The sequence below is a fragment of the Eupeodes corollae genome, chromosome 3 (genome assembly GCF_945859685.1).
Source record: "Eupeodes corollae chromosome 3, idEupCoro1.1, whole genome shotgun sequence".
NCBI lineage: Eukaryota > Metazoa > Arthropoda > Insecta > Diptera > Syrphidae > Eupeodes > Eupeodes corollae.
This window is the reverse complement of record NC_079149.1, coordinates 85,139,655-85,166,345: the sequence shown is the minus strand read 5'-3', so window position 1 is coordinate 85,166,345 and position 26,691 is coordinate 85,139,655.

The window sequence follows — 26,691 nt, the reverse complement described above, 5'->3', positions numbered from 1 at the left end:
TCTAACAATATTTGTTATTCAGCAAATAATTTGTTTAAATTACAATTCGAGAATGTGCACCGGTATAACATCAGAAACACTTCTACTCTATTTAAATTTCTTTACAGTTTTACCGACTTTTCGAAAAAAATGCTACATGTGAATAACCAATTTTGTAGTAAGTTGTTAAATCACAACTAATATTATGACAGCTTAATTTGACAGGTTTCCAGTGCCAGCACTATCAACTTGAAACCACTAAATGTATGACTCCTTACAAACGAAATCCGCGAAGGTATTAATTTCCATCTCTTCGGTTCAATCCCTGCCATGCTTCCTAAAGATTGTTTTCACAGTTACTGCCTCTTGCGAGGAATTAGCAAGTTTAATTCTTGTTATGGAAAGTGTTTCCCGAATAAGTCGACGGGATTCGGCTTAAAACTGTAGAACTCTTCCATCTCTGACAGTATTACTCGCACACAAGAATGGTTGAAAGTTGTAAGTCACTAGGCCCTAGGAGCTAGGCCTCTACTATGTTTGTATGTACTTCGAACTCGAAGGGTATTGTATTTGCTTCAAAAGTAAGAGTTTCTGAAAAGTCTTCCAAGTACGGACTCTCCATATGAACTATACCATATTTTGGAGATAATTTTGAGATGAATATATAAGAGAAAAAGAGGGTCTTTTTGATAATATACATCATCAAAACATATAAATTGGTCAAGTCTCTAAATTGAACATATAAATTTGTAATTTCAAAAAGTCTAAAAATTGTCTAAAATGAACAACGACCGTAAGGTTCATTTTTGTAAATGTGAATTTTAAAAGTGATCTGCCCTCACGAATGTGGCACCCAAAACTCACCTGCTTCAAAATGCTCCTAAACAAACATTCTTGTTTTCTGACATTAACAAAAAATTATACTAATATTCTGTTGTCAAATGGCAGACAGCAACATTTACTATGTGCATTCATAATTCAGTCATAATGGTTTTATTTAAAACGTATGCAGAAATATTTTTTGAAATTTCACGTTATAGTTTTATTAATAAAAACAATAATAATTATTATTGTTTTTTTTTTGTCTCAACAAATCGCACGAATAGAATATCTCGAATGTTTTTCGAGTGTGAAATAATTCAATTAAGGTTAAAATTTGTTTCCAAATGTTTTTCGAATAAATTCGCAAACGGTGAACACATCCGTGTTGGCTTAAATCTGGCAGATACATGATTTTATTTATGTTGCAAAGGTGATAATGTAAATGAAATAATATAATATATTATATTGTATGTTCAAGTAGATATGTTTTATATGTTTTGAACTATGGTTGAGTGTGTGAAGCGATGCGATGGTAAAAAATTCGAACAACCTGCCAAATGTGTATCCGCAATAAAAACAGAAAACAATAATTATTTCGACTTTATTTGGGAGAGAATATTATTTTCAAAAATATTCTATAGGGGCTGGTTGGTAGGAGCTTGAGGCTCATCTCATGTACATAAATGTAGGTGAGCGCAAAGTCAACATTGTCATCGTTTGTGCCAAGAAATAAATTGTGTACGTTTTTAAAATGTGAGGCATAAATGTTTGAAATACAATATTCACTTTGTTGACGCGAAAGGAATTTCTTTTTGACTTTGAGTTAAAATTGTGTTATTTTTGAAGAAAAAATAAAAAGAAAACAGATTCCTTTAATGTACTTTCATCATATACAAAATATGAGCATTTGTATTTCGTATCTTTATATATATTAAATATGAATATATTGCATAGATATTAAAATAAATACAATAGAGTATACAAAAAATAGTTTGAGAACAAAATAACAATAGAGAGCGTCCTTAGTCAAAAATAAAAATTAGTAGCTATCGTTTTTCAGAAGACTTAAAATCCATGAAACAAAGTTGTCTTTAACATCACTTGGCACATATGAATAGGTTAAAGTGAAGGATAGAATGAATATATGGTTATAGAGATATACAAACAGGAAGTACAAATAAACATACATGTACATTAAATTGGATTGGCAGTGCTCATCAAACTTAATTTTCATTAAATCAATCGTAAGGTTGTTTCAGCTTGTTATACCATCCTATATGTGTTCTTTTCTTCAAAATTGCTTACTTAGTAAACATACAAACTTTTTAGATCTACTTTTTGAGGTGAATTTACTTTAGATGCTTCATAATTGTGATTTTAACATGAATTAAAAGGATTAACTGTTTTAAAAACAGCGTTAAACTAATATATTTATTTTAAATAAGAATTTCACATATTTTGAAAACAGGTATAAGAGATTTAAATCCCTCAGAAACTTAAGAGAAAAGATACACTGCAACTTGTAATTTGTGAGTGCCACACTAAAGTTTCTTCCTAACTTATTTGTTAACCTCAGTGTTCTTCAACGTTTTATATGAAACGGACCCTTTAGCACGAAGAAATATTTCGCGACCCCCAATCCATTGATTTTTTTCCGTACCGTCGAACTTCGATAGCTCGAACTTTGATAACTCGAATTCTGTAAACTTAAAATAATGCGGAAATAGTCTTAGAGCTTTTCTTTCATACATTTAACTTTGACACCTCGAATTTTTTTGCTTGTATATATTGAATAAAAGTCTTCAAGGGCGGGATGAAAATGTCATCACCGCTAAAGACAAAGTCCATGACTTTACACACATAATTGAATTTTGGTCATCGTCTCTTAATAATCAACACCAATTAGATTCATTTTCCCCGACACAATCTTTTGTTGAAGAAATCGGATGTGAGATAATTACTTACTTACTTAAGGTGGCGCTACAGTCCGGGGCGGACCTGGGCCTCAACCAACAAGCGTCTCCAGCCAGCTCGGTCCCTAGCTAGCTGTCTCCAGTTTCGCACGCCAAGTTGGTTGAGGTCCTCTCCCACCTGGGTGCGCCACCTGAGTCGCGGTCTTCCTCTACTGCGCCGTCCCTCGGGATTGGATTCGAAGACCTTCCGGGCTGGAGCGTTGATGTCCATCCGCTCTACATGACCTAGCCATCTAAGCCGTTGGACTTTGATTCTGCTAACTAGGTCAGTGTCGCTGTACAGCCCGTACAGCTCGTCGTTATATCTTCTCCTCCATTCTCCATCTATGCGTACGGGACCAAAAATCGCCCGAAGAATTTTTCTCTCGAAGCATCCTAAGACGCTCTCATCTTTCTTTGACAGGGTCCAGGCCTCAGCGCCATAAATGAGAACCGGGATGATGAGTGTCTTATAGATGGTGATTTTACATGCTCGAGAGAGGACTTTACTTCTCAATTGCCTTCTAAGTCCAAAGAAGCAGCGATTTGCAAGAGTTATTCTTCGTTTGATTTCAGCGCTGGTGTCGTTGTCTGCATTAATAGCGGTGCCTAGGTAGACAAAGTCCTTAACTACCTCAAAGTTATAGCTGTCCATGGTGACGTTTTGTCCAAGACGTCGTCGTTCAGTGTCCTTTTTTGATGACAGCATATACTTGGTCTTGCCCTCATTGACCACTAAACCCATCTTCTTCGCTTCCGTCGCAATGCTCAAAAACGCTCCACTGACATCACGCTTTGATCTTCCAATTATGTCAATATCATCTGCGTATCCGAGTAATTGGATGGATCTTTGGAAGATTGTGCCTCTAGTGTTGACGGTTGAGTTTTGCACAATTCTTTCCAGAACGATGTTGAAGAAGTCGCATGACAGTGCATCGCCTTGTCTAAAACCTTTTTTGACATCAAATGCATCGGTAAGATCTTTTCCGACCTTGATAGAGCAGCGTGCATTCTCCATCGTCATTCTGCACAAACGGATAAGTTTGACAGGGATGCCAAAACTAGACATTGCTCGGTAGAGCTCTTCCCTATAGATGCTGTCATACGCGGCTTTAAAATCGATAAAGAGATGGTGGGTATCGATTTGGAGCTCCTGGGTTTTTTCCAAGATCTGCCGTAGTGTGAATATTTGGTCGATAGTGGACTTTCCTGGTCTGAAGCCACACTGATAAGGACCAATCAGGTTGTTGACGAATGGCTTCAGACGTTCACATAATACGGCAGAGAGGATCTTATACGCAATGTTAAGAAGACTTATGCCTCTGTAGTTGGCGCAGTTTAGAGGGTCTCCTTTCTTATGAATCGGGCACACTATGCTGAGATTCCACTCATCGGGCATGCTTTCTTCCGACCAAATTTTGCAGATGAGTTGGTGCATGCTCCCTACCAAGTCATCGCCTGCTGCTTTGAATAGTTCGGCGGTGATGCCGTCAGCTCCAGCAGCTTTGTTTGACTTAAGTTTAGATATAGCTATCTTCACTTCGTCAAGGTCGGGTAGGCGGAATTGTTGATCTGCGTCGCCGAGGTTGAGTGGTTCTATCTCCCTTACAGCGGAATTCGGTTCGTCATCGCCGTTATATAATTTGGAGAAGTGATCTTTCCATATTCTCAGCATCGACTGTGGTTCTACTACGATGTTCCCTTGATCGTCTTTACAGGCTTCGGTTCGTGGCTGGTACCCTTGGGAGGTTTTTTTTACCTTTTGGTAAAATTTACGAACCTCATTCCTGTTGTGACATCCTTCTATCTCCTCGATCGCGCGCTTCTCATGCTCTCTTTTTTTCCGTCTAAGAAGCCGGTGTTCCTCTCTCCTCTTCTGCTCGTAGAGCTCGCGAGCAGCTCTCGTCCTTTTGTGCAGCGCCGTTTTGTATGCCTCTTGTTTCGCTGCGTGAGCTTGCTGGCATTCGTCGTCAAACCAGGGGTTTCGCTGTGGTGGCCGTGTGAAACCTAGCACTTCAGAGGCGGCATCTCTGATGGCTGCAAGGCAATGTTGCCACTGGTTTTCAATGCTTAATGCAGGAAGCATAGGACTCCTTAGGAGGTTATTAGAGACTCGATCGGAAAAGGACATGGCAGTCTCTTGCGATTGTAGCCGTCTAACGTCGAATCTTCTCACAGTACTTCCTTGTTTTGGCTTGGATCGTGATATCCGTAGCCGTACCTTGGCTACAACGAGGTAGTGGTCCGAGTCAATGTTGGCCTCTCGGAATGTTCGGATATCCTGGATACTGGAGAAGTGTCGTGCGTCGATCGCAATGTGGTCAATCTGGTTGACGGTTGATTGATCAGGAGATTTCCATGTCCCCTTGTGGATATTAAGATGCGTGAACTGCGTACTAGCTACCAGAACGTCTCGCCCCGCAGCGAAATCGACCAGCCTGAATCCGTTGTCGGAGGTAGTGTCGTGCAGGCTGTATCTCCCGATTATGCCACCAAAGATGTCTTCTCTTCCTAGCTTGGCATTAAAATCTCCTAAGACAATTTTAATGTCATAGCCAGGGCACTGCTCATATGTCTTGTCCAAGAGCTCGAAGAACGTATCTTTGGTGTCTTCATCTTTCTCCTCTGTTGGGGCATGCGCGCATATTAGGCTTATGTTGGCGAATTTAGCCTTGATGCGGATTGTCGTGATGCGCTCGCTCACACTGTTGAAACTCAAGACTTTTTGCCTGAGCCTAGTTCCAACAACAAATCCACACCCAAATAGACGCTGTCTTTGTTCTCGGTAGCAGTCGCCGTAATAGATATCGCAGTCTTTTAGTTTGCGTTTACCCGGTCCATCCCATCGCACTTCTTGGATGGCTGTAATATCTGCCTTGCAGCAGTTTAGGGCTTCCGCTAATTGTTCGGCTGCACGTGGTCTGTTAAGGGACCTAACATTCCACGTACATATCCGAAGTTCGTTGTCCTTATTTCGTTTGCGTGGGTTGTCAACAGTGAATCCGTCCGTATCCGAGGCTTGTTGTTGCTTCGAGACTATGATGTTTTTACGTGGCCAGGAAGTCACCCCGACGGCACAACCCCCAACCTGGAGGGCCAGATCCTTAGTATAACTCCAAGGAAGGGGAGCCGGATGAACCGCTCCTTATAGGCCTGGGCTCCGAATATGTCGAAGAAGCCCTATAAGGTGTTCACTAAGTAGTTCGACCTTACTGGAACTGTAGACGCCACCGTTGATTCTATCTCGAGAATTCGTCCGCTGCCGCCTGGATAAGGAGAGGTGCCTTAGTGGAAACACCTCTCCCCCCCTCTCTCGTTTGCTGCCCCCAACAACTTTCCACTGGGGTTGGAACCCAATCTCCAGTTGAGGTACTAGGCACCCGATGTTCACCGCGGGGAGGTGAGAGTAGGAGTTGATAGACAGAGGTGGGTTTTGAGAAAAACCTGTGGACGCTTGTGTCCTCTTGAATGCACATGTCTACCATTTGAACATCATGTGAGATAATTATAATAATTATGTGAGATAATTATCAAGGAATTTATACCTGGTATGAAAATGGTGTTGGAAAAGTTGAAAGAAGAAATGTGTCATTAATTCTCAATGGAAGAGATATCAGGGAATATTGGGCCAAGGTGGATCTTTAAATGCAACTGTAAATGAGGCAAAATAGGCAATCAAGCTCAAGGAAAGTCTGCTGGATCTATTTGCCGATGAATTGCTGCAATTGGAATTTAAGTCTTTCAATTTGGATACCTTTTGGTTAAAAATGAAATTAGAATATACTTGATTAACATTAGAGGCTTTGAAGTGTTTGATTCCATTTGCCACCTCGTACCTGTGCAAGTTGACATTTTGCACCTTTTGAAAGCCTCGTAAGAATCTTCGCATCCCCTCTAAAGTTGACATTTTGTACCTTTTCAAAAGCCTCGTAAGAATCTTCGCGTCCCCTCTAAAAAGGCGAACCACACGTTGAAAAACACTGGTATACCTTAATTAGTTTTTCCTTAATTTTTAGAGAAAATATGTACCTAAACTAACCTTTTTCGTTAAATTAAAGAACCAAATATCTTTCTCTCTTTAATTTTTAAGTTCAGGTAAAACAGTATATTTTTTAGATTGTGTCTTCTAGCATCAACTCCAATCTATGAGTAAGCAGACTGAAAATGCTAGCAATATGGCGTCAAAAGAAAGTACGTCAAAAAAGGCAGACAACTCTTTGTATTCTGCTTACTTTTTATAGGAAAAGCGATCAAATTTGTCTGGTAAGTTTTCTCATTTTCCGAGAGAAACTAAGGAAGGTTTAAAAAATAGCAAGTATCAGCACTTCAGGGGCCATTGGATCCTGCCCAGCAGATTCCTTAAATGTTATTCTGCACCTATTAGGTGGTACTATGTGGTTTAAGGTACTAAGGCTTAAAGAATATAATATGGGCATAGTAACACTAACAAACTGATTCCAACGGATATATGTGGGACTGACAAGGACTACTGCACTCTTGCCTTGAATCTCAGTAAAGATTTTAAAGTCATCTTTCCTGCAAGAAAGGATTGAGAGATGGTATGGTTACGAAAGTTTTCGATACCACTATCTGGGAAGTGTAGAGTTGGGTCGGGAATCTTCTCTGAGTCCTTAAATGTATCTTAAGACTTTTCGGCTACCTGTGTTTGTTGCTGTGTTTTTCAAGCGGAATTACTAGCGAACAGAGAAACATGCAAAATACTCAAATCAAATTCAAACCAAATAGAAATACAGCTACTGCCAGGCGGCTAGAGGTTATAGTGGCTGTCCAAGATGGAAACGGACACACTTAGGCCAGTTTAATGGCCCTTTGTGATACCACATGTATCTTGAGGCTTCCTCCTAAGCTCAATGAAACCAGCTTGAGTCCCTTATACGAAATGTGAGAGGCTGATTGTACCAATATGATGTAGATCGTTAAAGAAGAATTCTCCTAGGTAATTCTTGCGTTTTCGAGTCATAGCAGGGCATGTGCAGAGAAGATGAAGAACCGTTTCTTCCTCTTCCTCGCCCATACAGCCTCTGCAAACGTCATTCGAAAATACGCATAGTCTCGTGGTGTGCTTTCCTATTAGACAGTGTCCGGTTATGACACCTATTATCGAGCTTATATGCGATCTGCTTAGAGAGAGCAAGCACCTTGAACGTTTTAAATCCAGTGTTGGCCAAATGTTTTTTGTGACTTGACACGTGGTGATGTTCTTCCACCTGGTGACTACCCTCCTCACAGAGTCTTGTATTAGCAGCAGTTTACAAGTAGCGATTGGTATGCCAGTACTTGCCAAACGTGGTAGGATGGGCTGTACTGTACCGTTCCTGTCGAGTTCATCGGTCTTACAGATACCTGGAATGTCTCTATGGCCCGGCACCCAGCAAAGGTGAATATTAAACTGTTGCGCCATCTCCATTAGAGATGATCGACAGTTATGGACTGTTATAGAGTTTGTAGAGACAGAATCCAGAGATTTGATAGCGGCCTGGCTGTCAGAGAAAATACGGATATCAGATGTTGATATAACGTTTTCTTAGAGCCAAGACAAGACTTCCTTAATCGCCAAAAGTTCCACCTGGAACACGCTATAATGATTGGGAAGGCGGAATGAGAGACTTAATTTCAGTCGTTCAGAGTTCACACCTCCACCAACCCATTTTTTGGTTTTGAGCCATCTGTGTGAAAATGGATTGACTCATGCTCCAAGAATGTCCTATCCTCCCAAAAAGATCTGGTAGGTATAGAAATCTGGAAGTTTCTGTCGAATTGTAGTTGGGGGATGGTGTAGTCTGTGTGCTTTGGAATTAATTCTAAGTACCTTAGAATTACGGAGTGGCCAATGTTGTTGTTAGTCCACTGCGGCGAAGCATTGAAGCGAATAGCATAGCTTGCAGCTATTTGTTTGCTAAATATGTCAAGAGGTGTAAGGTAGAGCAAGGTGTCCAGTGCTGCAGACGGGGTCGTGCGAAGCGATCCGCTTATACATAGGCAGGCTGAACGTTGGACTTTATTTAACTTATCCCTGTTTATACCTTTCTCTAAAGCAGTCCACCATACTGCCACACCGTACACTAAAATCGGTCTGATTACCGATGTGTATAGCCAATGCGTGATTCTGGGCTGTAAACCCCATTTATTACCAATAGCTTTTTTTGCAAGAAAAGAGAGCTACAGTAGCTTTTTTGACTCTTTCCTGTACGTTGCGTTTCCAATTTAGTTTTTATCCAAGACAAGACCTAGGTATTAAGCCACGTCTAAATATTTTATTTGGATTCCTTTAATAGTTAGGGTTGACAAATGCAATTTTGTATCTCCTCGAAAATAAGACCAGATCGGTTTTGTGTAGGTTAACACCCAGTTAACACCGATCAGCCCAAAGCATTAACATGAACTTTGATTCAGACCTAGGCAAGAGAGCCACACTGCAAAATGTACCGGACATTGGCCGATAGGAGAAGAGATGGTATCTCTCACAATACCCACTGCCGTAGCTGCGTCGTGTGGTGGCAAGTTCTAGAATGTTAAGTTTCGGAAGGGCATTACTTTTTTTTCTTTTTTTTTTCGTTTCGGAAGGGCATGACTTTAAGATCTTGATGAAATTTCCGAGATGAAAATCAAAGACCTGATTTTCTTTCTGAATGCGACAAAATGGCCTTAGGATCACTAATTTTGTCAATAGATATCCGTCATAATAAAATATTTTTGTTTTTCAATACGGTGCAACGTATTTTTGGTACGAAAACGGGCAATCATTTTTGCTAAAGCAAATACCTACATATGTACCTATATTTTCAATAAATTAACTTTGTACTACGTTGACTTTTGCAGGTCTTTGTTTAACGTGTGACGCTTCGAAAATTAATATTCTGCAATCTAAATCTATGTACACTTTTACACTTTCTTGGAAATTAGATTGATCTTAACCGTTTTTTTCTAAGAAAAATATAAATGGTAAACAAGAGATTTTTTGTAAATAATTTTGGTTTTATACAAATAGGTAAGCAGAACTAATATATTTTAAAAACTTCACTATAGGACTTTGTGCTTATGGCCACCACGGGCACGTTTGCATCGGTCCATTCGTCGGACCTAATGTTTACCGAAACGGCATCTATTTCGCGTTCAATTTTGAAATAAATAAAAAATCACTAGGTTGTGAAAGAAATGCCATTGAAAGCCTTCATAAAACCCCAATATATAATAAATGCATGCCTTTACCACCATTGGAAAATTGCTGAAGTAATTGTCATACCAAAGCAAGGTAAACCACCCACAGAAGTGACAGCTTACAGACCAATATCGCTTATACAAATTATGGCAAAATTTTTGAAAAACTGCTTCTGAAGAGACTTAGCAAAATCATAGAAGAAAGAAGGTTAATCCCAAACCATCAGTTTGGCTTTAGAAATAATCATTCCACAATAGACCAAGTTCATAGAATATCGGATGTAATAGAAAAAGCATTAGAAGAAAAACAAGTATGTTCAGCTATTTTCTTAGATGTTGCCCAAGCTTTTGACAAGGTTTGGCATGAGGGACTTGAGTACAAGCTGCAAAGGGATCTTCCCAGGCAGTACTTTGAAATATTAAAATCGTACATCTCAGACCGATTGTTTAGAGTAAGGTACGATCAAGAATACTCGGAATTGAAGAAAATAGAAGCCGGTGTACCACAAGGAAGTGTCCTAGGTCCTACCCTGTATTTAATATACACAAGGGATATTCCAATTGGTAATCACATTCACATCATAATGGCTACTTTTGCAGATGATACCGGAATTTTGGTACCCGACAAATGTGTGTCTATAAGGCAGCAGTAAAGCTACAAATTCTGTCGACACAGTAAGAGCTTGGACCGAAAAATGGCGTATCTAACTTAATGAAACAATATCTTCACATATAAACTTTACAAATAAAAAGATAAACAATATTCCAATAATCATTAATAATCCAGCTGTACCTTACGCCAATACGGGCAAATATTTTGGAATGACTTTGGATGCAAAGCTTAAGTGAAATATAGAAAAATGTACTGGTTGCTTGGTTACAACTCATATTTATCAATCCAAAACAAAATAATGCTGTATAATCAAGTACTAAAGCCTGTTTGGACCTATGGAACCCAATTATGGGGCTGTACAAAGAAAACAAATACCGAAATCATCCAAAAATTCCAAAACAAAGTCCTTCGTGAAATAGTTAATGCACCTTGGTATAAAAGAAATACCGATCTACATCGTGACTTACAAATAGAAATGGTTACAGAAGTTGTTAAAAAATACGCTGTATCGCACAACCAGAGACTGCAAAGTCATACTAATTCTGAAATGGAGTCCGTCTTGAATACAAGAAACCATGTTCGGAGATTAAGAAGAACCAAGCCTCATGAGCACATCGTCTAAAAAAAAACATGGTATTAAAAGTTTAAACTTCCCCCAAAGTGATTGTACAAAATTAAGAAAGAAAAATCGGAAGTCGATCCTTCAAGATTGGTCCTGATGAAGAGGTGGTTTTAGTGGTTAAGAGTCCCACACTACTTGGTGTCGAATACTGCCAAGTGTCTTTTGAAGATTTCCTCCTGTCAAAAATTTTTTTTTTAAAAATCCAAATGATTTAACGTCCCGTAGAAAATAGTCTAGTGGAGTTAAATCGTATTAACGAGACAATTTTATTCTTCAATAAACCGATTTTAAGGCTTTTTTAGCTTGTGATACCATTCTGTGGAAACCACATGTCGTCCAAGTCTATATCTTCCAATTCAGGCCAAAAATAATATGTATAATTCTGGTATAATCGGCATCGGATAAATTGTGGCCTGAATTGGAAGATAAGGACTTGGACGGTGGCGGTGCGACGCGACGGTGGTCACACAGTTAACACATATACGAGTTTTTTGGCATCGATTAAAAAAGTTCTTTAATGTTTCTTAAATAAGTTTGACAATATAAAAATAACATATTGTGTATACATCTTAACGTTAAATATACATATTCCATTGTACATGGGGCCAAAGTGACCAGTTTTGTTATTCGATTTCTTTTTAAAACACTGTTGTCGGTCCCATGATTTAACTATTAAATTTGGATGACTCCCTACATATGATAGCATTCCAAGATTCCAACAGTTTTGTAGGGGGGCATTTCATGCAGACGGTTTAGAAAGCAAAAGGGAAATATGGTCAAAAATTTAAATAGTATGCATATGTATATGGAATGCATTTTTTTAAAACAAAAGTGTACTACTTTTTTATTTAACAAATAAGATACTACTTAAAATTTCCCATTTTGTAACTGTCTTCTAAAGAAACATGTTCTAGGACTGTAAAAGATGGTACGTAGTTTTTTATACAATCATTAAGATGCAAAATGCCGCAAAATGAGACAGTTTTTTGGCGTATTTTTACTTCTGGTGCAATATTCCTATTTGAGAGAGAAAGGTTAACAGGTAAACAAATGAGTTGTGAAGAAACTATTGTGTAGTACTCACTCAGTTCTCAACTCTAGAACATCCAACTCAAATTCACTTCAAAAAGTAGATTCCTTTAGTATAGGTACTAGATGTTACAAATTTTTGCATTTAAAAGATAATTAATTTTGAATGAAAAATAAAGCACTTTAGACAAGTTTCAGGAATTTAAATGCAACTTCAGCTTGTATACAGAAAATAAAAAATGTTATTTTATCAGAATATAATAAAAGTTCTTGATCTCTTATTCAAGTTTTCTTCTTAAAAACCTAAATATTGGCTTTTTCCCAGAAAAGATCTTACGAAAATAATTTAAAGTATTATACAATTTTCTCTTATTAAACTTTTGTGAAAGCCTTTAAGATCATTACAAAGATTTTAGTTGTTTTTGACAGACAAACCAATTTTTTGGATAAATTTCGTTAAATTACTTGAAAATATTATCACCCATACGACCCATATTTGAAGTTGAAAAACTTAAGTGGTAATTTGTTCCCTTTCGCTTGTTTTTCTATATTTAATATCAGTTTTTCGTAACTCTAAGAACTCATGTTAAAATTCTTTTCGCTTTGCCAAATTTGGATCAATTCCTGATTTGTTTTGCGGATAGTGGTTCTATTCTAAAAGTATGTATATAACGTTTAAAATAGTTCAGAATAATGTAACCTACATAATATTTTGTTTAAAACTTGTTTGGTTTGTTTAAAAGCAATCTTAATTTTGCTAAACAGAAAACTGGATGTTTTCTATAAATGTATACATTACTATTTATGTATATTGATTTCAGTTAAACATTTGTGCAAATAAATCATGTTAATTTTTAATTACATATTAAGGAAAAATATTTGTGGCATTTATTACAACCTATAAGTTATAATACTCATGATACGAGTTTGATATTCATTTTATTTTGCAGAATTTCACAATGTCTTGCAAGCATTTTGTTTTATTTTATTAAAATACGAGTGTTCTTGAAACATACATACCTTAACTATGTATTTTTTGTTTGTGATAAAAAAAGACAAGGAAGACGCGCCACTTTTGCATAAACACTTTTGTGTGTATCTTTCTTTTATTTTTTAAATATATTATTCTCAGTTTATTGTTGTTTTTTCCCCATAAATTTAATACAATAAAAGCTACAGATTTGAATAATAAAATACTGATATTTGCTATTGATTCGATTGTGCCACCACTTATCAATGTAAATCTGTACCAACACTACGTTTTTACAATGTACATATCTAAATTTTTGGAGATATTGAATAAAATAAAATATTGTTCAGAAACTAACCATCGTCAAGTCTTAGTAGTTAAAAAAAATAAGGGTATATCATCGCTGTTTTATACTTTTAAATTCAATATAGTGTGAAATTTCGAATAATTTGCACGTTGCTCTAAAACATCGAAGCCTGGATCATAGTTGGTTGTGCCATTGGAAAAGATAGAAGATATTCGTATAAATGTGTGTATAATGGAGAGTTCTCCAATGAGAGTTTCATTTTAAAAACTTTTGCTTTTGAAGTTATCATATTTTGACATTAGACAACTGAAAATTACACCATTAGTTTAAACAACGCATTGAAATATCAAAGTTCTCTAGAAAATTGGCCACACAAGCAACACTATCTAAAAAATATTCATTAGCTTCCCAAAGAAAGTTATTGAAATCGGTCCGAAATGAATTTTTTTTTACAATTTCGACGTTTCAAGGTCCTTAGAATCTAAAGAAAAGATTTGTAGAGAGATGTTTGTACGTTCGTGAAGCTTCTTTCCTCGTCCATATCTCAAGAAACAGTAGAGATATCGACTTTAAATGAATATTGTTATACAGATAATAACACAGACAAAATTTGGTTAACCTAAAACATCTCACAAACCAATAACATTAGCGTCTTGAGTTAAATTTTATATTATGAAATGTGACGTGATACCAAATTAAATATAATTAAAAAAAAAAATGCAATTAATGTGTTTTTTTTACAAATAACAAAAATTTTCGCCTAGAATATTTTACGAACACAAAACTACTTTATCTCCAAATGATTTTTATGCAAAGAAGAAACCAGGTTTTTGTGAATAAGAAGGCAGAGTATTTCAACCAAACTAAGGCAAAAATGCAATACTCTTCTCTGAATCACTTCAATTTTCATTTTGTGTATTGAATAATGGGATTCCCACACTTCACAGACATATTCTAGAATTGGCCTGACAAAAGTAACTTGAAAACATAACCAAATCTCTCAAATGAAGCCAAGAACTATGTTTTTTCTTTTTTAACGACAAAGATAATATGATCAGTAATTGTAAGTTTCGAGTCTGAAACAGCATCCAGTCAGTAAAAACAGATACTCTCATTAAAGAACAAGAATCAAATATGGAATCAAAAACAATAGGAATTTGTTTGCGTGTAAGACTTATGGTTTTACATACGTCAACACATAAAACGAGACGATTTTATTGCACAATTCCTCTAAAAATATTAAGTCTTATTGACGCAGTCAGATGTAGTATTAATGCTTTTGAAAAGTTTAATGGGCAGGCTAATAGTTTCTAATCGAAAACAAGTCATTTGTAAATTATATAAATAAGATTGGGCCTAAATGGCTGTCCGGGGAATACCAAAGTTCACAATAAACGGACTCGAATATTTATTACGAAACATTATTCTATATTGTCTTATTTCTAAGAATAATGAAACTGACGGTGTAACCTTGACGAAATAGTTTACAAATTATTATTGTTTCATGGCACAAGTTATTAAAAGCTTTACTAAATTCATAAAATTCACAGTCTACTTGTTTACGTTTCTTAAAAAAAAAACTTAACAAAAGGACGTTGTAACATTTGAAAGTTTTGGATCAAAACCACAAATATTTGACTTTCAATGAGAAGGAAGAACCCTACACACCATTTAGATATCATAGATAGCATAGCAATAGGTCATTAGTTCATAATTTCATATTAGGGAACTTTCTTGTGCACTGTAGTTATAAGTAATGGTTTCCAGATAATTGAAAAACCCGAACTTCTTAAAGATGTGTTAAAGAGAATGATACGACCAATAAGAAACGTATTTTTTCAAAACAAAGGATGGCACAGCATCTGGACCGGGACTGAAACACTATGTTTAGTGAAACAGATGTTGAAAGTTTAAAACTGAAGGAGAAGAAGAACAAGCGTTAATTGTGTTATATTCATCTAAAGCTTCTTTAAAATAGCTTGCAAACTTGTTAACTTCATATAGGAAGTTATTGTAATGGGTGTGATTTGTCAAATTGAAAAGTTTGACATTTCTCGACGTTTCAAGGTCCCTAGAGTCGAAATGAAAGATTTTTAGAAAGATGTCTGTGCGTACGTTCGTACGTCCGTAAGTTCTCGACGTTTGTTTCGTCGTCCATAGCTCAACAACCAGAAGAGATATCGACTTGAAATAAATTTTGTTATACAGGTAATAAGACAGAAAGCGCTCCTTTAAGAAAATTGCGTAAGTGTTTTTTTTTACCATAGCAGTTTAAAAAAAGTTAAAAAATGTTGGTTAACCCCAAATATCGTACGAACCAAACACGCTAGAGACATGAATTAAATTTTATATAACATATTGTAACGTTGATACCAAACAATTATGTTTTTTGAAAAATATTCAACTAACGGTTTTTTTATAAATCAAAAAAACGGAAAAAAATGTGTCACCTCTAAAATTTTACGAATAAAAAATGATTTCATCCTCAAAAAATTTTGTGCAACGTAAAATAACGTTTTAAACATCTGGTAAAATTTTGAAAAAAAAAATCGAATTGACAGTTTTTTTTTATAAAAAATAAAAACCTACAAAATACTCAAAGTTGGTAAAAATTAAGTTTCGACTCAAATATCTTTTCAAAACTATTAGGTATAGTATATACATATATAAACTAATTTTACATTCAAAAAATTTGGTTTTCAACATTCAGTAAAATTTTGAGAAAAATGTAATTGACAGTTTTTTACAAAGAAAAAATTATTTTCGATTCAAATAGCTTTTCAAAAATTTAAAATAATGGCTTCCAACTATTTATTTTACAGAAAATATTGTTTTCGATATTCAGTAGTTTTTTTTATAAAATTCCAACAGTCCATTTTTTCATAAAAAAAATAAAATCTTCAAGAAATATTACGCAAATTTGTTAAAAAATAATGTTCGGTTCTTGATATCTCTCAAATTAATTTCATTCATCCAATCTGTAGAAATTAAGAAATGGAAACACATTTTTTTCGACTAAAAATCTATTTAACAAAACTAGATTTTCAAACAAAAATATTTCTTTATATGAATAATATTGTTTCAAATTTTAATTTTTTTAAGAATAACGCAACTGACAACTTTTTTAGCCCAACTAGAAAACCTACAAACTTTTAAGCAAGACAAATCGACAGACGGGATGGGAAGTTATCAGTGTGGGTTGAATCCCAGCCTCTTTTTTCAATAATTTTTGTATCATGACTAGATGATGTTGAAGTTGATAAACTTCCAGAAATTATCTGAATTAGATCTTAGATCTATTTTAATTTAATGAATATACTTATAATATAAAGAGTTTAAACATTCATTCATTCAAAAAAGGTAAGATAATTATCAGCTTTTGTTAGATTATACGCATATTCCAAAAAGTCTCCATACAGTAGCTTAATAAACGTAAAAACCAAAGTGGCAATAAAAAGTTAGTTTCCACCTCCACCTTTTTAATAAATTTAAAAATTGTGATTGTGATTTTTAAAATACTTGTTTTAAATTTATTGTTATAATACATATTTTATCTCAGAATCAACAAAAAGAAAGCTGCTGTACGGAGGCTTCTTGGACTATGTGCATATTTCACCCAAGCTTTGTTTTTTGAACCATGGAATGGAATAGTTTTACAGAAACAGTTAAGAGTATCAAACAAAAAATAATGTTACACATATAACAATATTTAAATTTAAAAATAATTGGTTCCAGTCCATGGAATATAATTAAAACAACAAATTTACAAAACTACACTTGCTAAAGTTAGCAGACATAATTTAAATTGATTTAAATTGAGCCAGGAAGATGTAGATCTTCTTTTATAAGTATAACAACAGAAGGAATTATAAACTTTAATGTTAAATACTGGTCTAAACTTCGTCTAAAACAACAGTATTACAATAAGCACACTATGCAGCAATGTCAAAAGTATCAGTTTTCTACAAGTGACGATAGGTTCTTATGTCCAGAAAAACAAGTCACTAAAATAATTGTATTTTATCATTATTCATCTGAGTGTTGAAATCTAAACTAAATATATACATACATATGTATGTTTATCAAATAAATTTAAAATACATGCATTATATCTAAGTTAGGTTGCCAAAGTCTGTTTGTCGAATAAAATCGAATTATGTATATATTAAAAGTTAAATCACTTTTCTTGCATTTATTTGAATGAAAAGTTATCCATCTAAATTTGTTTTTTTCCCAACTAAATTTTTGATATAAACTATGTACGTAGGTATGTTAAATGCTCAACAGACACTTTCTGAATTTCATCATGTTATTTTTGCACTTAGTTTCACCATAGGTGTACAGTACATATAAATATAACATTTATCAAATTCTAGGAGTACTTTGACATTCTTTTACAATTAGGTGCAGACAATATAAAAGAGCCAGAAAGAAATATCGTTAGCTAGTAACACGGCGTTTTTGTATGTAGGTACTCGTACTCTTATACAAAAACATGTATTTTTAAAACATCTACTTGGAGTGTATCCAATGCATAAGACAACTAATCAGGGCTAGTCAGAGCTTTTAAACAACACCAATAACAACAACGTCACTAAAAATAGACTGATTCATAGGTTTGTGGCAAATAAAAATGCATGCTGCCAATAGTTTCTTGATCTACTCCGTAATTTTTTCTAGGCATATTACGAGTGTATAGCTGGTTAAACTTTTTGATCAAGCATGTCGAAACACCTTTTTCAAATAACTATGTATCTTATAGATTTTGAAAACTTTACAATACATGCTATTTTAGGATTTAAATTTAGATTTAGTCAGAAGATGCTTATCCACTTTTCAAAATTGTTTGCGTCACTTTAATATATTATTGTACTTAAATTAAAGCTCAAGTGATAACATCAAATGTATTTGCACCATTTTAAAGTTAAAAAGGAAAATAAAGAATGGGACAAAGCCTTCAGTATTAAACACTTAAATTTAAGACAAAAAATTTATTTTTTTTGCGCACTGTGTCAGTTTTAGTTTTACAAAATGTTCCCTTACTTATTGATATGATAGAAAAATCATATTCGTAAGTTCGTGAGATTAATAACGATAGATATTTTTTTTTTTCAGAATAAGTTTCTTAATATCTGTTTAGTTAGAAGTTTGGGTTTTTTATACATTCCATTTGTTTAAAGCCATTTCTGCCTCCTTTAACCAAAAAGATGAAGAAAGGACTTTAAACAAATCTTTTGTATAAACATACAAAGCGATGGTTTTCTTACAAGTAATAAAAGCTAAAAAAAATTACTACTAAAAGTTTGTACAAATCGAAAATATTAAATATATGAGCCAATAGTCTACGCAGCTAGGCTCTTACCTTTTTTGTATTAGCTTATAATTTAAATTACTGCTGCTCTATTCTAGCGAGGGACGAAATCAAACTTTATTAAAATGTAGACTTACATCTTTTTGGCTTGAACAGATACAGATTTTTCGTTAGGCTTTTTAAGACTGCGTGTGAGATCTAAACTTTACTAAACAACACATTGAGTTAAGGAATAATTATTAAAAATTACATAATTGGTAAAATTGCTTTTGGAGATACCAATATTTTATAAGATTGTTTTGTATTTAAAATCTGAATCTGTCGCTTTCACGTCTGGCAACAGTAACAGTAGCCTACAAGAAAAACAAGACGCTGCAATGATAATGATCACAACGTTCATGGATAAGAAGTAATTTTGCAGGCAACCGCTTTCAGGATTTCAACAAATAGTCGTCCAATTTTATTTGTGTAAAGTTAAGATAGTATAAATAAAATTGATTTTAAAAAGAGGCTGGGATGCGACCCAACCAAAAAGTTGTTAGTTGAATAATTTTTAAAAAATTTAAAATTTCCAACAATATTTTTCATATCAAGAAATAGTTTAGTTTGAAAAACTAGTTTTGTTAAACTGATTTTTAGTCGAAAACAAATGTTTATCAATTTAAGTAGCTCTTCTTAAATTTTTACAAATTGAAGAATGAAATTAATTTAAAAGATATCAAGAACCGAACATCAGTTCTTAAAAAAATTTGCGTACTATTTCTTGTAGATTTTATTTTTTAATAAAAAACGGATTTTTGGATTTTTGAAAAAAAACTTCTGAATATCGAAAACAATATTTTCTGTGAAATAAAAAAAAGTTCGAAAACATTGTTTTTGATTTTTGAAAAGATTTTGAGCCGAAAGTAAATTTTTACCAAGTTTTAGTATTGTTTTTTGTTAGGTTATTTTATTTGTGTAAAAAAACTGTCAATTCGCTTGCTCTCAAAGTTTTACTGAATGTTGACAGCAATATTTTATAAAAGATGAAAGAAAGTTTAAAGCCAATATCTCAAAGTTTTGAAAAGATATTTGAGCCGAAAATCAATTTTTACCAACTTTTATTAATGTTTTTGTTAAGGTTTTTATTTTTTGTAAGAAAACTGTCAAATCGATTTCTCTCAAAATTTTTCCGAAAGTTCAAAACAATATTTTTTATAAGATTAAGATAGTTGGAAGCCATAATCTCATTTTTTTTTAAAACTTTCGTTAAATTTTTTTTTCAGTTTTATTTTTCTGTAAAAAAACTGTCTATTCGATTTTTACCAAAGTTTTACTGAATCTAACACAACAATATTTTTTAAAAGACAATCAACTTTCACCAACTTTTATTAATTTTTTGTTAAAAAAAGTGTCAATGTGACTTTTCTCAAAATTTTTCGAATGTTGAAAACAATATTTCTTATTAGTTGAAATTAGTATAAAGTCATAACCTAAATTCTTGAAAAGATATTTGAGCCGAAAATCAATTTTTACCAACTTTGAGTGACGTTTTTTTTTTTATTTTTTATAAAAAAAACTGTCAATTCTATTTTTCTCAAAATTTTATCAGATGTTTAAAACGTTATTTTTCTTTGCACAAAATAGTTTTGGAGATAAAATCATTTTGTATTGGTAAAATTTTCGAGGTGGCACTTTTTTTCAGTTATTTTGATTCATAAAAATATACTTGTCTTGTTTGTTACCACGTTACAATATACTATATTAAATTTAATTCAAGTTTATAGCGATTTTGGTTCGTAAGATATTTAGGGTTAATCAAAAATTTTCATCTTTTTTTCTAAATTGCTATGGTAAAAAAACTGTATAGCAAAATTTTTTTGAAGTCGATATCTCTTCTTGAGTTATTGACGAACGTACGTACACACGCACGCACAGACATCTTTTTAAAAATCTTTTATTTTAAATTTAGGGACCTTGAAACGTCGAGAAATGTGAAAATTTTCAATTTGACAAATCGGACCTATTACAATAACTTCCTATGGGAATTTACGAGTAAATGTGGTTTCTACTAAAATTATTCGTTCGGATTCGACTTAAAACTGTAGGTCCCCTCCATCCCTGACAACATTTGCCGCACACAGGAATGGTTGAGAGTTGTAGATTACTAGGCGCTAGTATTCAACGTACTGTTGCTTCACTTATTTTATTTTACTTACGTAATATACACATTTTGAAATTTGTTTTTATTAAAAAGATAAGACAATAGAAGTAAATAAAAGTATTAAATGTTTTCAATTATTAAGATTTTTTTAACAGCAAATTTTAATGGAAATGACATATGCAAATGTAACGCTCAAATCTTATGGTTTAATTTTCCACAGAGAATGCTTCTGTAAACATAAAGTTAATCTTTTCCGTGCTATATGCACATTTGAGATTCATTTAATACATAGACAAAATCATAAAAAATTACATTAAATACTCTCTATTCTATCAACATGAATGGAATAGTATAACGTCCATGCAACCCAAGCATATTCAAAAATGGCCCGACAAAAGAAACAAATTTTATTATAAACCACATGTCAATCTTTACAAACCAACATTTTTATTGCACCATTCCCAAAATTGATTAGAGATATAAAATTAGTCAAATTCAAATCATTAATAAATGAAATGAACAGCAATGGACCAATGTGACTTCCTTGAGGTACACCAGAATTATCACAGACATGTGATTCAACAAATTTAGTAACAGCATTCAATTAAGGTATAGAACAGTAATTCCTGACTGAATTTTGGTGGACCGGCGTAAATTTTGAATATTCCGAAAGATTTGGGAATATTTCAGAGACTTGTCAAAAAGAAGGCAACAATGAATAGGAAACATAAGGCAAACATTTTTTCAACATAAATGACTATCTGGACCAGGACTAAAACATCCATTTAGCTGTAAAATATTGTCATTTTAACAATCGAAAAATTGTTTTATGTAGGTATTTTTATGCGTTACAAACTATAATACAATATGTACTTGGCAGAAGAAAAATACCTAATAAATCCCAGGAGTGTTATTGTAATCAATTAATGTTGCATACACAATTCTACAAATAAATTTTCTAGAAAGTTTTAAAGCTAAAACAAGTGTTTGGCGAACATACGTTTAATTGTCGACTTGGAAGGACGACCATGTACCCTATAAAAATAGTGCAACGAGCCACGAATCCTTGCTCCTAGAGAATACCCATTTTGATAATAAAGTTCTATTGATTGGAAGGTTTTGTTCGACGCTATTACATGCTAAGATTTCAACCTTAAAAACTTAATCTGGACTAAACAGACGCATGAGAACTATCTATCTCCTATTAACATGTCCTTTACCAACGAATTCCTGACAATCGGCGGTCTTTCCTTAAGTGGACTAAGCCAATTTAATGGGATTGCCAACAACTTCAACAAAATATTGGACCTTATATTCTTCTCGGACACACTCATTACTGATGTTGCTGTAAATTCAGCCAATAAACTACTTGTCGAAGAAGAAAAGAAGACGTTCATCACCCAGCATTAAACCTATCTTTTAATTTAAATGTATGTAATTTTTCTAATTGCTCCAACAAAAATCTTGAATTTAACTTTAAAAAATGCAGACTTAATGAACTTTTCAACCTATTATGTAATGTTAACTGGAATCATTTGTTTGAGAACTGTGACATTAATGCTATGTGCATTAAATATTGACTTTATTGTAAATATTGAAACCGAAATAAAGCACAACTTTTGGAGCTATGTTAATAGTAAGAGAAATACTGACGGGTATCCAAAGTGCATGTTTTTCAACAAAGAACTTAGCCATGACTCTGAAAAAATTTCAAATATGTTTGCAAATTTTTTCAAAGATGCTTTCGAAGTAGCGAACTCCTGTCAAACGCCTGAGTCATTGGTCCTCTCACAAAATTTCCCTCATTTGAATTCAATTAGTCTTTGGATCTCTGAAGATGAAATCGTTCGCAAAGCTTCAGAACTTGACGTTTGTTATAGCCCTGGTCCAGATGATGTACCTTCTTATATTTTGAAAAAATGCGCATCCTATTTATCCAATTTTTCGTGAAATTTGGAAGAGTTCGTACATATCACTGATACATAAAAAGAGTAGTAAAATGAAATACAAAATTATCGTCCCATTGCAAAACTATGTATGCGTCATCTCGAAGTTATTTGAGTCTATTATTTGTAAAGTCATATCGTTTAATTGTACGTCTATAATTTGTGACATTTCATTTCAGTTCTCTTTGTTTAGATTCGTTTGAAAAACGGAAACAAGTTGACTGTGTCTTCACAGAATTTCAGTAAGGCCTTTCATAACATGTGCCATAAAAGAGCGTAGTTTTTAGGATTGAGCGGTCATCATATTTGTATAGCAACTCTGGCGTACCACAATAGACTTACAGTCTATTATAAAACACTCATCTTAATTTACGCTGATGACATTAAAATTTTCAAACGTATTGACTCACTTGACGACTGTTTACTCCTACAAGATGATCTAAATAGTTTTTGCTAATGGTGTATTATAAATAAGCTTTTACTAAATATAGACAAATGTAAATCAATGTGTTTTACACGGAAACAAAATGTTCTGACTTTCAATTATCAATTAGACTCTTATTCTTATTTGAATATGACTGCATAATATGGGCTTCCTTTTATTCAGTCCATATAAACAGAATAGAAGGAGTACAAAGAAGATTCATTCGCTTCTGCCCCGTTTCTTCCCATGGTCCAATAGGCTCGAACTTCTATCGTACAATCAAAACCTCACGCTCATAAATCTGCCATCGCTTTCTAAACACAGACAGCTGTACATTGCTGAATCAATGGGTCAGTCATATCACCATCAATTTTGGAACAATTAAACTTCATTTATAGCCGTTCAAGTATTAGAAGACAAGTTCCTTTACGTCCTTTATCAAATAGATCGAACTTTGGTAAAAACAGTCGCCTCAACCAATCGATTTCAGTTTACAACAAGTATTACTTTTTGGTATATTCCGTAAGCGATGATTTTAAAAGTAAAACACTTAAAGTAAATTTTGTCAATACTTCAGTTTAGCTTTTTTATTGCAAAATGCTTAAAGCATTCTAAATCTGTAAACCTAAGAATAAATGTAATATTATTTATAAGTTCTAACGTTAGTTTGTTTAACGAATTCAATAAATAACGATGATTTGTCAGAAAATTCGGAAATATTATGTGTCGTTGCCAAGTTCACTTTATAAAAAGTTTGACAAAATTAAAAGAAGAAGACATTTTGTCCGACTTTTGTCTTAGCTTTCATTTGATTCATATTCATAATTTCCTTACGAGAATGTATGCTTAGCAGACATTTCAATTTCAAAAATTTAATTTAACCTCATGTAAATGTTTTGACAGGTTTTATATTTTTTGTAAAACATGTGTCTTATGCTCAATGTTCATCCCGCACAGTATATTTATGTAGCTGTAAAATTAAATTTAAAGAAATAACCCGGAAGTATTCGAAATTATTCGTGAAACAATTTGAATATGTTGGGTTTTGCTTTTGTAGTACCGCGGAAAAAAACCTGAGGGTAACTTGTTAGATTTTTTTGTGCATTTAATGTAGACAATTATTGTTGCAGCTTACACAAAAGATTTTTTTTGATTTCAAAACTTTTATGGATATTTAAAATTTTTAAAAATCAAAAAATGAAAGATGCTATATATTTTCGAAAACTTACAATGCATTTATTTGTGTCTTAAGCTTAATTTGCAATGGTTTCTTTTTTGTAAATTTAATTTAATACTTGTGGCTATTCTAGAATGTTCAAACATAAATGCTCGAAAACATTCATTGCTAACATTGAGCAAGGTGTTTTGAGAGAATAAGAATTTGTTTTTTTTTTCAACCTAAGAGAAGCAAAAATTAAAAATAGACAACGCTCAGAATTTGTGGTGTTCGAATTAGCTTTCTATCCTGTGAATAGGGTAAATTAAATTTAACGTAGTAATTTTGAATATAGAAATATTTTAGATATGTGTGGTGTTGAAATATAGCGCATACATACCGGCACTGTTGGCATTGTGGCAAACAACTAATGGATAAGTCATAAGCTGCAATTCAGAAAACACATACTTTGCATTTGTGCTATACGTGAGATGTGTGCGCCATGTATTAAAGATACATTGTGAAAATTTGACATAAATTAAAATCCTTTTTGAAAGATACAATTTAAAAAGTTTTACTCGCTTAAGCAAAAAAATAGTGATATAAGACAATATTCAGGAATAGGCTGATCATTTTCCGTTAATTATTCGTTTTTTAACTCTAAACAATCGTTATCAACCCTTCTTTATATAACGGCAAAAATCGGTACAATCGTCTCATGGGATCCATTTGTACCCCAGAATGTTTTCGATACATTTGTTTTTAATATCAATGCTATATTTTTCAGTTTAAATTTTTCCACCATATGTATGAATGATTTTCAAACATTTATCAAATATGTAAGTGAAGTTGAAATTTCAACAGAAAATTCTCAATTCGAAAACATATTCTTAAACTTGTTTCACTTGAAATTTGGCAGGGAATGCCATAAGTTTAAAATTTCTCACAGCTCTACCTTTGATTGGGATTTCCGGTTTGCCCTAATTAGTAACCTGTAAACAAAGTTCAACCCTTCCACTGGGTTCTTAAGATCTTGAGTAGTTACATTTATGCGTATCCAAAGGTCCTTTATATCTAATTTGTAATTCAATCATAATTGACAGTTTTTACTGTAAATCGAATTTTAAAAAAAATTAAAGTTGGAAATAGTGGTTAGTAATAGTGAAAATCTCATCAAATTACAGGAATTGTTTGTGGATATGATTAAGAATGAACCTTACAATCTAAAGCATCTTTACATCCGTGAGTTGGCCTTGAAGTTGATTGACACAAACCGCACTATCCTGCGAAAACTCCACAAAAAACAAAAATAAGTGCCAAATCTCTTTGAAGTGAAGGAGTTTCTTGATGAAAAAAAAATCCGTAAAAGTCAATAACAGAAAGTAGTATTGGTCAGTCCGATCGTCTTTCATTATATTTTCTGAAAGAATTGCATTGCTGACTTATGTTAAAAAGTGAAATAAACAATTTGTTTTGGTATTGACGCAACATAAATGGAAGACTGTACTACAACAAAACCAAAGGTGGTTTTATATATTCTTGTACACGTGAAACATAACGCTGACCGTTCGCAGCCTGCAACACAAAACAAACTTTGGTTGCCCTTAACCTTATGGGGAAAAATCTTGCAAAAAGTGCCTGAGAGACTTCCTTTTAAAAGGGGTTGCCTTTCACTAGAGCAAAAAACTTTAATTAAGATTAATAATCGCGCAGAAATAAAATTTAAAACTAAAAAAATATGCTTTGGGGTACTTTTGGACCCATAAAGTAAAGTAGGGTTAATAATTAATTGTAAGTTGTAACCAACTTCATATAAATCTAGACTGCTAAAACGACACATTTATATATGAAAAGAAAAGACGGAACATACAGATCCGATTTCCAAAAACAGATGTGATGAGTTCTGAAAGCACTAATGTTACTAGTGTCCCTCAGGGCTCTATTCTCATACCCCTTTTTTTTAATATATGTATTTTAATGAAATTTTATCTTTAATTTCTAATTGTTCCTCCTATATTCACGCAGACGATGTCCAACTGTATTTTTGTTGAGCCCTAAGTGTAATTGAGCTAGGAAATTGTTGTGTCAATGAAGACTTGCAGGTATCCATTCAATCCAGAGATGAATGGGAAGACAAACAACTCCTGGATGAATACAAAAGTATTAATTTTTATACAGATGGATCCAAAACAAATGAGAGAGTTGGTAGTGGTGTGTACTGAGAAAAGCTTAATCTAA